At 36.2% G+C, this 14,054-nt stretch overlaps 1 protein-coding gene across 1 annotated transcript in view; it reads left to right on the forward strand.

Moving 5' to 3' along the window:
- Nucleotides 1-14,054, forward strand: part of NEGR1 (neuronal growth regulator 1) — a 1,042,362-nt gene that overhangs the window by 331,123 nt on the left and 697,185 nt on the right. The window lies entirely within an intron of this gene.

Genomic DNA, 14,054 nt, shown 5'->3' on the forward strand with positions numbered 1-14,054 from the left:
AGATTCATCTCCACATTATTTTAGTTACTAGTGTCCTCTTTACGGCCTTCCCAGGTGGTAAAGAATCTACCTGCAAAGGAGGAGACCTCGGTTCAATTCCTGGGTCTGGAAGTTACCCTGGAGAAGGGATAGGCTTCCCACTCAAGTAATCTTGGGCTTCCTTGGTGGCACAGATGGTAAAGAATCTGCCTGGAATGTGTGAGTCCTGGGTTCGATTCCTGAGTTCTGAAGATCCCCTAGAGGAAGGCATGGCAACCCACTCTAGTATTCTTGCTTGGAGAATTCCGTGGACATAGGAACCTGGCAGGCTACAGGCCTTGGGGTCGCAGAGTCAGACGTGACTAAACACAGCACAGTATGATTCTTTTCAGTGGAAATTTTGAAAATATTTTTATTTCTGTATTAATTGTAATATTCTTCCTCATCAGATCGTACAGTTAGGTACTTGACTAATCACTGTGTGCTTAATGTCCAAACATAATATACCTGAATGGAGCATTCTCTCCCCTTCCTAACACCCTCACCAGCATTAGGCTGTGTACTGACCAGGAGAGAATGTGAACAAGTCAATTGCTTTAGTGGCACTGGTACTTATACAGGGAAATAATTATTCTGATAGAACATATATTACATTTTGTGGTGGAGAATTATGATTATAGGCATTTAAAATGCATGGAATGTTTCTGCTTTAACTACGTGGTCTGGAAGGCCTTTTTTTACACAAGGCTTATTTACGCTCAGAACTCTAAATTTACCATGTCGTTTTAACACATTCTTGGGGGCTGACAGAGCTGGAATACTTTCATAGGCTAATGTAAGTGGACACACAGAAGTGCCAAAGTGCATTAGGAAAATGGAAATCTATTCTGCTTCACGGTTGAATTTACCCTTCTCCAGAGACTGAATTTATTTGCATATTTTATTTCAAATATATGTGAGTTACACTGAAGGGGGTTTGAAATTAAATAAATGCCACAATTAAATGACAGACATGGCAATGGCACACCTAGTAGCCTCTCATAAATTTTTCTTTTCATAGGAATTTACATCTTTCTTACTTTTTTGATTAAAAAAAGTATCTGTCCTGTAAAAGTGACTGAAATATTATTGGAAAAGGTTGGCCACTGACAGGTTTACTTGAGAATTACTGTTTGTGTTACTAATACTTTTTGAAGAATTAAAAGATAAGTTGAATCAAAATATGGGTAAAATTATATAGCTTATTTTTCTAAGGGGTTCCTTTTGATAAATATTCTTTCCTAAATCTGTGCATGATAGTCTATTGATGAATATTTTCAAATATTGAAGTCATTGGAAACATTTTACAGATGATCAACTTACTACTTAACGGCTTCCTGGTGGCTGAGACACTAAAGAATTTGCCTGCAATGCAGGAGACCTGGGTTCGATCCATGGGTGGGGAAGATCTCCTGGAGAAGGGAATGGCTCCCCTCTCCAGTATTCTTGCCTGGAGAATTCCTCGGACAGAGGATCCTGGTGAGCTATAGTCCATGTGGTTGCAAAGAGCCGGACATGACTGAGTGACTAACACATATTTATTGAAAAAAAAGACTTTATACCATGTATTTATTATAACTCAACTAAAATTCTTTATAGCAATTTGGATCCAAGTTTTAAAAATAAGCTTTTATAAATTTCAAATACATACAAATCTAAATGTGTTTAATTATAAAACATGAATGCTTGCTTTTAATAAATAATAAAATAATTATTAATACTTTGATACTTTACTGTTTTCTTTAATAATTATAAGAAGAAATATTATATAGGTGGAAGTTGCTCCTAATACCAAATAAGTATCTCATCAATTAGGATTTGTATTTATGGCTTAGAGTCATACATTTACCTTAGTAATTTAATTCTTAATTTTGTTGTATACACACACACACACACACACACACACACACACAGTAAATTTGGCAAAGGGAAAAGAAAAGGGACAAATCAAATTGTGACTTAAACTAGTTGGTTGTTATGGGAAGTTTATTGCCCTCTGCAGCAGCAGCAATAGGACTGAATATTTGTGTCTCCCAAAACTTCATATGTTGAAACACTAAAATACTAATCCCTAGTATGATGGTATGTGGAACTGAGACCTTTGGGAGGCAATTAAATTATAAAAGTGGAGCTATTATGATGAGATAAGTGTCTTTATAAGAAGAGCAAGAGAGATGTTGCTTCCTCTTCCTCTCTATCATGTGAGAACACAGCAAAACAGCTGTCTGCAAAGAAGAGAGCTCTCACCAGGACCTAACTGCACTGGCATCCTGATCTCAGGCTTTCTAACCCCAGAATTATGAGAAATAAATTTCTTTTGCTTAAGCCACCCCATCTATAATATTTAGTATAGCAAAAACACTAAGTTACCTGTTTTCTCTAAATCTGTTTCCTCCTCAACTAATAAGAGATGCTGATCATGCAAGATAAAAGAATCGGGAGGAAAGTGCATCTTTTGTTTTCTATCCATTAGTTTCTGAGTCACTTATCTATTAATTTCTCTCTTACTACATGAAAAATGGCTGCTGTAAATGAACTATAAGTCTGTGGTACTAAGTTGACTAAATAGTTCTATAACAATGTAAATTATAAGCTTTATAGTATTATAAAAATAATGCAGTGTATATTCCTTCAAATTGATGTTCCTGTGTAAGATTTTGTATCATTTTCTTATATCATGCTTGTTTACATAAGCCCAACACAATAAGGAAAATCTAATATAAACAACTTCAATTAATATGATGTAAAAACAAAATTTAATCCTGTAATCCAATAACTTCTTGCATTCCTTCATGGCTTTTTTGATTTGCAAATTCCCAATTTTTCTTAAAAATACCCAAATAGTAGCTTTTTATTTTAATGTCTTAACTTTTGTGCTGCCATCCTTCTCCTCTTTTTTGCATTACCCTCCCACCAGTATTTCCTCTTTGCTTATTTAACTTTCTCATTAAAGTCTGCCAAAATCCCTTGAGAGTAATATTGAATGTTTGCTGGCAGGCTCCATCTTCGTATGTTGCTTCATTTTGATTTTCATTACAAAATGTTGAAATTTACAAAGCATCCTATAAAAGTCTGTATTGTATCAGGCAGGGCACAATAGAATTAGAGTTGTAAAGGCTAACTTTAGCAAGTTCAACATTTCAGACAGGTTAAAGGGCATTAAGGCTAAAAAAGATATTTTAATCATTTGAAGAAGTATTTTAGATTATTCCTGTATCAGGAAGTTTGTAAAACAGCCGCTATCTTAAAGCTCAACATTCAGAAAACGAAGATCATGGCATCCGGTCCCATCACTTCATGGGAAATAGATGGGGAAACAGTGGAAACAGTGTCAGACTTTATTTTTCTGGGCTCCAAAATCACTGCAGATGGTGACTGCAGCCATGAAAGTAAAAGACGCTTACTCCTTGGAAGGAAAGTTATGACCAACCTAGATAGCATATTCAAAAGCAGAGACATTACTTTGCCAACAAAGGTTCGTCTAGTCAATTTCCTGTGTTCATGTATGGATGTGAGAGTTGGACTGTGAAGAAGGCTGAGCGCTGAAGAATTGATGCTTTTGAACTATGGTGTTGAAGAAGACTCTTGAGAGTCCCTTGGACTGCAAGGAGAACCAACCAGTCCATTTTGAAGGAGATCAGCCCTGGGATTTCTTTGGAAGGAATGATGCTAAAGCTGAAACTCCAGTACTTTGGCCACATCATGCAAAGAGTTGACTCATTGGAAAAGACTCTGATGCTGGGAGGGATTGAGGGCAAGAGGAGAAGGGGACGGCAGAGGATGAGATGGCTGGATGGCATCATTGACTCGATGGACATGAGTCTGAGTGAACTCCGGGAGTTGGTGATGGACAGGGAGGCCTGGTGTGCTGCGATTTATGGGATCGCAAAGAGTTGGACAGGACTGAGCGACTGATCTGATCTGATCTAAACACAGAATTTAATTTCTTTCAAGCTTTTCTATAAATCTGTATTCCAGTTGTGATTTGCTAACCTTTAAAGTATCCATCTTACTGTTGTTTAAAGTGCTACTTTCCAGTCACTTTACAGGTTAATAACAGGTGTAACCTCTCAAAATGTTTTTATTCATGTGCTATTTAAATTGTAGCCCATTAGCAGCAATTATTTTGAGTAAACTTAGGAGCATGGAGCATTTTACATTTGATGTGTCCTTTGCATTGATTTAAGGAAACTGTGAAAGATCTGTGGTCAACTCTTTGGCTCAATTTGTAAAGAATAATTAATGAATTGCTGAACTGCATTTTTGAAAGTTAGTATTGATTTACATTTAAGAGTAGACAATGCATATGACATTATTGATTAGCAATGTGAATAAATTTTTAAATATCATTTCCTCATGCAGTATGGTTTCATTATTTCAACACTCTTCCACCCAATTCTTTAAATTGTTATTGAACATTTAGTCTATAGGCCACATAAGAAAGTTATACCAAACACCTATATACTATTCTTTCTGTTCTCTAATGATTGGTCTATCACTCCATTGGACCATGGGTTCCTTGAGATTCTGTCACGTTGTTCTCCTGGACCAGGCGTTGAACAACTCTTAGGCAATGGCACCCCACTCCAGTACTCTTGCCTGGAAAATCCCATGGACGGAGGAGCCTGGTAGGCTGCAGTCCATAGGGTCGCTAAGAGTCAGACACTACTGAGCGACTTCACTTTCACTTTTCACTTTCATGCATTGGAGAAGGAAATGGCAACCCACTCCAGTGTTCTTGCCTGGAGAATCCCAGGGACAGGGGAGCCTGGTGGGCTGCCGTCTATGGGGTTACACAGAGTCAGACACGACTGAAGCGACTTAGCAGCAGCAGCAGCAGCATCTTTTTATTTTCCCAAGTAGCACTGCTGAGTTGTGCTTTACTCATTCTCTATAATTAGGGGACTATTAGGAATTCAGTGAGGGAAACTATAGAGAAAACTATATAATCGGGAAAAGGGCAATAGTTATCACCTTGCTGTACTTTAAATTTTCTATTTTTCTGATTTTATAACAAATTTCCTACAGTTTATGTGAAACCTTATTAAAATAATAATAATTAATAAAGTGACTACATTCCCAGATTCCCAAGTTGTTTTCTCCTCCCTGTTGCATCATAGCAGAATTTAAAGGCAGGAAAGAAATGAGTTTAAGTCCAGGCCAAAGCTATTTTTCTCACAAAACAATTTAAGGATTTTTGCATATGATCAAAGAACTGCTTGTATTAAACTTTGAGAAGGAGTGTCAAACAAACAAACAACAAACACCAGAAAGCTGGAATTTAATTAATACCACAATTATATATATATATATATATGTATATAAATTTATCAGTTCAGTTCAGTCATTCAGTCATGTCCGACTCTTTGTGACCCCATGGACTGCAGCATGCCAGGCCTCCCTGTCCATCACTGACTCCCAAAGCCTACTCAAACTCATATCCTTCGTGTCAGTGATGCCACCCAACCATCTCATCCTCTGTCATCCCCTTCTCCTTCTGCCTTCAATCTTTTCCGAGTGAGTCAGTTCTTCACATCACGTGGCCAAAGTATTGAGGTTTCAGCTTCAATGTCAGTTCTTCCAGTGAATATTCAGAACTGACTTCCTTTAGAATGGACTGGTTGGATCTCCTTGCAGTCCAAGGGACTCTCAAGAGTCTTCTCCAACACCACAGTTCAAAAGCATTAATTCTTCGGCACTCAGCTTTCTTTATAGTCCAACTCTCACATCCATACATGACTACTGGAAAAACCATAGCTTTGACTAGATGGACTTTTGTTAGTAAAGTAATGTCTCTGCTTTTTAATATACTGTCTAGGTTGGTCGTAACTTTTCTTCCAAGGAGCAACCGTCTTTTAATTTCATGGTGTAAATTCATATGCTATTTAGCATAAAAGGATAGTTTACTTGGAATGAGACTTGAAAGTAAATCTAGAGTATATTCACTGTAGGGTAGCTTCTGTAGAGAGGCATTCTTGGCATAGCTTTTGGTCAGTAATTATTTCATTCTCTTCAACTCTCTGCAGTCCTGATCCACTCATGGGCGGGTTCCTTATAACTGCTTTGTTTAGGACCTGCAGTATTTATGGCGCCCTCTTAATTTCAAAGGACTTGACTAATCCCTAGTTGCCCACCTGTCATTAATTTTGTTTCCTTTTGCCTTTCTTGGATAGTGTCTGATGATAATGTTTATATTTTAATATTCAGCACTTTTTTTTTCTCTGTGGCAGGTCCAGTATACTAACTTGCTGTGGGTTTGTAAATATGCATCAAATTTGATGCCTAAATGAGTGCTCCTCAATATCAATGTGTATGCAAATCACCTGGTAAGCTTGCTAAAATGCAGATTCTGATTTAATGGGTCTAGTGTAAAGCCTGAGATTCTGCAGTTCAATAAGATCCTGGGTGATGCTTGTTTTGAGTAGTTACTTTAAGCATAGAGACTGAATGGTAGAAATTATACACTAAAATAAACAATAGATGCTCCAAAGCACCCTCACCTGAGGATAGGTTGGTGAGTTGCTCACTGGTTCATTGTTATATACTATTTAAAAAGAAGGAGGGTCTGTAACATAAGACTAAAGAAAAAATTAATGTTTCTTTTAAGAGCATGACACATGTTGGAAAAAAAATGCATTCATTTCCTCTGATATTAGATGGTAAATAATTGACTAAAACACACAAAAATTAACATATTATTAAATCTGTAAAACTAGGCATTTAAAAGAAATTTAAATAACTTTCAAATTATGTTTTTTGTAGGGTATAACATTTATAATAGGGCTTCCCTGGGGGCTCAGTGGTAAAGAATTAACCTGCCAATGCAGGAAATACAGGTTAAATCCCTGGGTCAGGAAGATCCCCTGGAAAAGGAAATGGCGACACATTCTAGTATTCTTGCCTCAGAAATCCCATGGACAGAGCATCCTGGCAGGCCAAAGTCCATGAAATCATCTAATAGGTGGATATGACTTGGCGAGAGTGTTTATACTGTCAAAGTTATTAAAGCTTAGCCTGCTCCAAGTTTTTTTGGACATCTCCCTCCAAATCTATTTTCTCATCTGTAAAATGGAGACAGTGTAATTATGGGACTTCCCTGGCAGTTTAGTGGTTAACACGTTGACTTCTCGTACAGGAGGTACGATTTCTGCTTGGGGAGCTAATATCACACATGCCTCTGGGCCAAAAAATTGAAGTTATAAAATTGTAGCAATATTGTAAAAAAAAATCAGTAAAGCCTTTAAAAATGAAAAAAAAAATATATGATTATATGAGTAATATGGTTAGCACACAGTATTCAATAAATAGAATTCATTTTCGTTATGGGCATACTTATTACCTTTACCCAAAGTTCAAAATTAAGAAATAAGGACATTTATTAAAATGGTCATAAACTATGACTTTTCTAGAACAGCCATCACCCTGATATTCCAGTTGTCAGAGTAAGCTTGGGATCTAAAAATAGACTTTGAAGTCAGATACTAGTGTATACCTAGACCCTTGATTCAGAGAAGGCAATGGCACCCCACTCCAGTACTCTTGCCTGGAAAATCCCAAGGATGGAGGAGCCTGGTAGGAAGCAGTCCATGGGGTCGCACAGAGTCGGACACGACCGAGCGACTTCACTTTCACTTTTCACTTTCATGCATTGGAGAAGGAAACGGCAACCCACTCCAGTGTTCTTGCCTGGAGAATCCCAGGGACGGGGAAGCCTGGTGGGCTACTGTCTGTGGGGTCGCAGAGTCGGACATGACTGAAGTGACTTAGCAGACCCTTGATTATTTTGCTTAGCTTTCATGAGCCTTGGATTTATCATCAATCTTAGTATAAGTAAGATGATGGATGTTCAGCTCCCAATATGGTGACAGACTCAAAATAGAGATCCAGGTGTCCTGAGAGAAAAAAATGACAACTTGAACACAGTGAAATTTAAAACAGTTTAATTGATTACAAAATAATCAAAATACCATACCCTATCAAGGGCAAAGTCTTAAGAGTGATGCTGTAAAAGCTCAATAAGTGTCATTAGTATTCTGTAAATGAAGTTAAAAGTACATATTTTCAATGATCAAAAGTGACTGATGGAAGCCAAGACCAAAGATATCAAGGGAGAAAAAAATTATGTTGGTCAAAATGCAAATACCCTGGAATCTTGGGAATAAGAAACAGTGTATTTTAATATTTTTAAGAAGACAAAATTAAAACACCTGAATGAAAATAGATGCTTGTAAATAGATGAACTTTAGTTCTGAGGGCTTCCCTGGTGGCTTAGTGAGTAGAGTTTGCCTGCAATGCAGGAGACGCGAGTTCACTCCTTGGGTCAGACAGATCCCCTGGAGAAGGAAATGGCAACTCACTCCAGTATTCTTGCCTGGGAAATCCCATGGACAGAGGATCCTGGCAGATTGCAGTCCATAGGGTCACAAGAGTCTGACATGACTTAGTGACTAAACCTACCTTTAGTTCTGAAGCCAAGCTCCATCTGTTAAAGTCCTTGCATATTGTGATTAACTTCCTTAAAATCTTCTGGTGTTACGTTATCTTCTTAAGACAGGGGGGATAAATAGAGAAAAAACACAATAATGCATCAATTACCTTGAGAAATAATCAAGACTGTCTGCAAATCTAATAGTGGATACTATTAAACATGAAAGGGTTAAGTGAAAGGGGCAAGTTATAAAATCCTATTCAAAGTTGAACTCTTTAAAATATAACATATTTCCTAGGTAACGATGGCCTCACTGAAGCCTGGGGTGGACACTGTTGTATTTTCATTCCTATAATTCTGTAAAGTCAAGATAATTGGTACTCAGAATGTACATCTTAGAAATTGAGACATATCAATGAGGCAATACTGAGAACCAGTATAAAGCCTGGTGTTTGTGTGTTTCGTAGATGATGAAATAGAAGGCAGCTAATTCAATCTCCTATTCACAAATTTAAGAAAACTGTTGATTATTTAATATAGGCCTGATGCTATGCTAAATATATATGTCACATGGCTCATGACCTAAAGGAATAGAAACTCATTTACCTGAATTATTATAATCCCAGTGTTTATGCTAAATAAATATGTATTTGTATATAGTATGTTTACACACTTATGATTATAATTTATATAAACTTATGTGTAAATTTATATATTATATATATAACATATTCTTGACATAATATGTAATATACATTAGTAAGAATTTATATAGGAAAAGGAGTAGGGGCCAGGATGGGCATTGTAGGGAGAAAAAAAATAACATGAATGTAAAAAGTACAGAAATAAATCTTTTATTTTGCTTTAGTGTACTGTGTGTGAGATAAACAATAGCATTGTAAGACTGGAATGGTAGATTAGAATTCTGTTATGAAAGGTATTGAATTCTATTCCAGTGACTTTGGATTTTATTTTGGCGAAAGTGGGAAGCTATGTGAATTTCCTAAGCAGCAGAGAGTCATGATCAAAACTTTGGGTTAGATAGGTAAATCTGACAATAATGGGAAGAGATAGGAGTTGTCAATGGCCAAGATTGGAGATGATGAGAGCCTGTCCTAGGGTAGGGTAGTAGCAACAGGAATAAGAAACTGAAAACTCAATCACTGAAGATCTGATAAATTTTCATGGAAATTGCTTCCCCTTAAAAACTGACCTTTGTTAATTACAGGAATTCACAAAGTTACAAGAGACCTCGTAGTTACTGTGATAGTTCTTACTTATTTCTCTCCTTGCATACTATAATATTTCACTATATAAATGGGGGCTTTACTTAAATTATAAAACCAGAAGAAATGGGTAAGAAAAAATTTTCAGGGTATTCTCTGAAATTTAATTTTTATGATCTGAATTATTATTCAGGTATATGTAAAATTATTCTCATTGAAAGAGTCTGTCTGGAAGATGGGAAATAAAATAAAATTAATGTATAAAAATATACATCAATCATTGAATTTCATGTCACCAATCAAGGATACACTTTATATGCATTATTTTGTTTAACCTTCACAAAAACTTTTGAGATAGTAGTAATGCTGCTAAGTCGCTTCACTTGTGTCCAACTCTGTGTGACCCCATAGACAGCAGCCAACCAGGCTCCCCCATCCCTGGGATTCTCCAGGCAAGAACACTGGAGTGGGTTGCCATTTCCTTCTCCAATGCATGAAAGTGAAAAGTGAAAGTGAAGTCGCTCAGTCGTGCCGACTCTTAGCGACCCCATAGACTGCAGCCTACCAGGCTCCTCCGTCCATGGGATTTTCCAGGCAAGAGTACTGGAGTGGGTTGCCATTGTCATACATAACAAAAATTCAGAGAAATTTAGGGAATTTAAGTATATTGAAAACATAGGTTGTTGATTTAAAAGTCCTGGTGTTTTTCCCTTGTCAAGCCTCTGAACCTTACCATTCACAATTGCAACTCCTCAAAAGTTTCTTCCTGAATAGGGGAAATTAAGAACTAATTTGAAACTAAAAATAAATCTATACATATTTAGAAATGTTAGTGCAAAACCTTAAAGAGTTAATCATACTTGATATGACTATAGGTAGGATTTTCCCAGTGGCTCAGGGTAAGGATTCCACCTGCAATGCAGGAGATAGATGGGATTGATCCCTAGGTAAAGAATATCCCTAGAGAAGGAAATGACAATCTACTCTAGTATTCTTGCCTGGGAAACCTCATGGACAGGCGACCCTGGCAGGCTACAGTCCATAGGGTCACAAAGTGCAGGATAGGACTTAGTGACTAAACAGCAGTAGCAGCTACATAACAATGACTACAGGTAGGGGTAGTACAGTGTCAAACCTTATGTACATTTTGAAACATTATTGGCAAAATGTTAGAGATTATTATGACAAAATATCTAATTTAATAGATGTAAAACACTTATTGAATGCTACTAAATAAGTAATTTATGCATGTAAAAAAAATGTAAGGCACATAAGTATAAATTATTAATATATGAATTCTGATGCCATGTTATTTAAAAAATTCAGTGAACATTTATTGGATTCGTAATGTGTGCAAGATATTATAATGAATTCTTAGGGAGGAACAATAGTCATGTGATTTCTATCCTTAGGAAATTCACAATAGAAAAGTACATTGGACTTTTTCCAAAGATATATACTATGGGATGTACAATTATAAGCACTACTGAAAAATTTGAAATAGTTGTAATAGTAGATTAACTCCCCATGAAGTAGATGATGCTTCATGGGGAAAGGATATGAATTTAAATGATGGATAAGATTTGCTCTTGGACACTTGATGAGAAGGGCATTGCACTGTAATTGAGACATGACTTTAAACAAAATATTTACAGTTTGGAATGCAGATGTAATTAATTGTGGTCTACATTTTAGGAAGAAAAATGAGGAGTTATTGTGGGATTTAGACTTGCAAAAGCAATTTGAAACTAGATCATGTGGAGCCTGATATAACCTGTTAAGGAATTTGGACTTTATTCCATTAAATATTTTGACTCCATAGATCGATAGAAGCCTTTGAACTTGTAGTCAACTGATTAGATGGTCTATGACTATTAATCTATCAGTAGATAGAAGATTCATAGTATGAGAGAAGATATTAGAGGTATATAAAAAAAGACAAGTTAGAAGAATTTTCGATTAAGCTAGGCATGAAGTACTGAGATCCTAAGTACAAAAGATAAACATGAAAATAAAACAACAAAGTTTGTTATCTAACTGGTTTCTTGGTAGGAATCAGAAGAACTTCAAAGTTTTGAGGCTGGGTGAGTAGGATAATTGTTTGTTTATTTGTTTTTAACATGTACAGACGTAGAGAGAACTGTAGAGGAGGAAAAGTAATTTCCCTTCTACCTTTCTAGATTTTTGGCTGAGACCTCCCTTTAGTAAAAGATAGGTTAATGGGAGAAAGACAGAAATTTTAAAATATGCTGTTTTTGTTGTTGTTTAGTTGCTAAATTGTATTCGACCTTTGTGACCCCATGGACTGTTTCAAGAGGAAAGGGACGTATGTATACCTATGGTTGATTCATGGTGATGTATGGCAGAAACCAACACAATATTATAAAGCAATTACCCTTCAATTAAAGAAAATTAATACTGGAGTGGTTGCCATTTCCTTTTCCAGGGGATTGTTCCGACTCAGGGATTGAACCCATGTCCCATGCATTGGCAGGGGCATTCCTTACCACTAGTGCCAAACATATGGAGGTGAACGATACGGATAACGGGAACCAGTTTGGGGAAACTATGGGGAAAATCATGGTGAACAATATAAGGTTGTTATATATACTTAGGTAGGAACCTTCTCCATTGGTAAGGTTCTACTGATTTAGTCATTCTCTTTTTCCTATTACAGAAGAAAACACCCCTGTAAATGAAGATTTGTTGAAGGAAAATAAAGCTTTGGTGTTTTTGCACAGATGCTCAAGCTTTCCTGCAAACTTGAAATAGATAGCAAATAGTGCAATAATAATAATAATAATAAACAGACAAAATACTTAAAACACATGGAAAGCACTACTTGTAAATGTTATTTACAAAAGGGTAACCTCTATTAGGTTTACAGAGCTTCTCCTTTGTCTGGTGTTTCTTAAAAATAAGCAGCCTAAAATAATCCTTATGTCAAAGAGGAGTATTTTGGATTGAACAATTATGCTCTCCTTCAGAACCATATAATTTTAGGGGTAAAATGAGAACATTGATTTAATCTATGTCAAATTATAGATAATGGCAGTTATTCAACAAGTAATTTGAGTTATGAAACTGAAGTTGATGATGGGGATGAGGGCTGGATATTTAGTGATAAGAGATATCAAATAGCTGTGACATTAATACTGTGCAATCATATTGTTTAGAAACAGATTGGAAAAAAAAGAAATGGAGCATACTTCCTTTTGTTGGGATATAGTAAGCAGATGGTGGTTGGAAAGAAAATGAATTTTTCAAAATAAGTTTTATAGAAATAAAAGAAGGAACATGTTTAAAAGAGGATCAGAGAAAAACAAAACTGGGAAAGAAATCATTTCAGAGATCTTTAGTACATTTAGAACATACTTTACTCAAAGTGTATGGGTCAAAAGTGAGAGGTGCTTAGGACAATGAAAGGGAGCTCTGTGAAAGGAAAGATCATCTTATTTATTGTTATGGCTTTTGATCCTTTTATAGTTCCTGGTACTCAGTAAAAATGAAAGATTAAAGATTTCTCAGAGGTGAGGATTGATGAAAGACAATGAGAAGGAATGAAATCAAGATCATATATTGAGAAAGTAGACTTTAAGGATGGTTTCCCTGAAAGGAAAATTGAGCAAAAAAATATATTGTTGAAGTGCTTAGAAAGACATCTGTAAAAGTATCCACCTCAGTGACTTTGATTTTTTTTTCCAAGTTGTAGAAAGAGAAGTCATCTATTGAAATGTTGAAATTGATTAGATTTGGGGTTTAGAAAAAAGCTGATAATGAATGGGGAAATAATAGGCACAAATGAACAAACAGAAAAATCAGTGGTGATCTATTGTAGTAGGATAGCATGATCCTAAGTTGTCTCAGTAAAGATAATTTTGTGACTTCTTACAGTTATGTTTGACTGCAGGTGGGATATATATATATATATATATATATATAAACAACAGAATGGGAAGGACTAGGGATCTCTTCAGGAAAATCAGAGATACCAAGGGAGCATTTCATGTAAAGATGGGCTTGATAAAGGACAGAAATGGTATGGACCTAAAAGAAGCAGAATATATTAAGAAGAGATGGCAAGAATACACAGAAGAACTGTACAAGAAAGATCTTCATGACCCAGATAATCACAATGGTGTGATCACTGACCTAGAGCCAGACATCCTGGAATGTGAAGTCAAGTGGGCCTTAGAAAGCATCACTACGAACAAAGCTAGTGGAGGTGATGTAATTCCAGTTGAGCTATTCCAAATCCTGAAAGATGATGCTGTGAAAGTGCTGCACTCAATATGCCAGCAAATTTGGAAAACTCAGCAGTGGCCACAGGACTGGAAAAGGTCAGTTTTCATTCCAATCCCAAAGAAAGGCAATGCCAAAGA

Source organism: Bison bison, unplaced genomic scaffold (genome assembly GCF_000754665.1).
Source record: "Bison bison bison isolate TAMUID 2011002044 unplaced genomic scaffold, Bison_UMD1.0 scf7180017864271, whole genome shotgun sequence".
Lineage (NCBI taxonomy): Eukaryota > Metazoa > Chordata > Mammalia > Artiodactyla > Bovidae > Bison > Bison bison.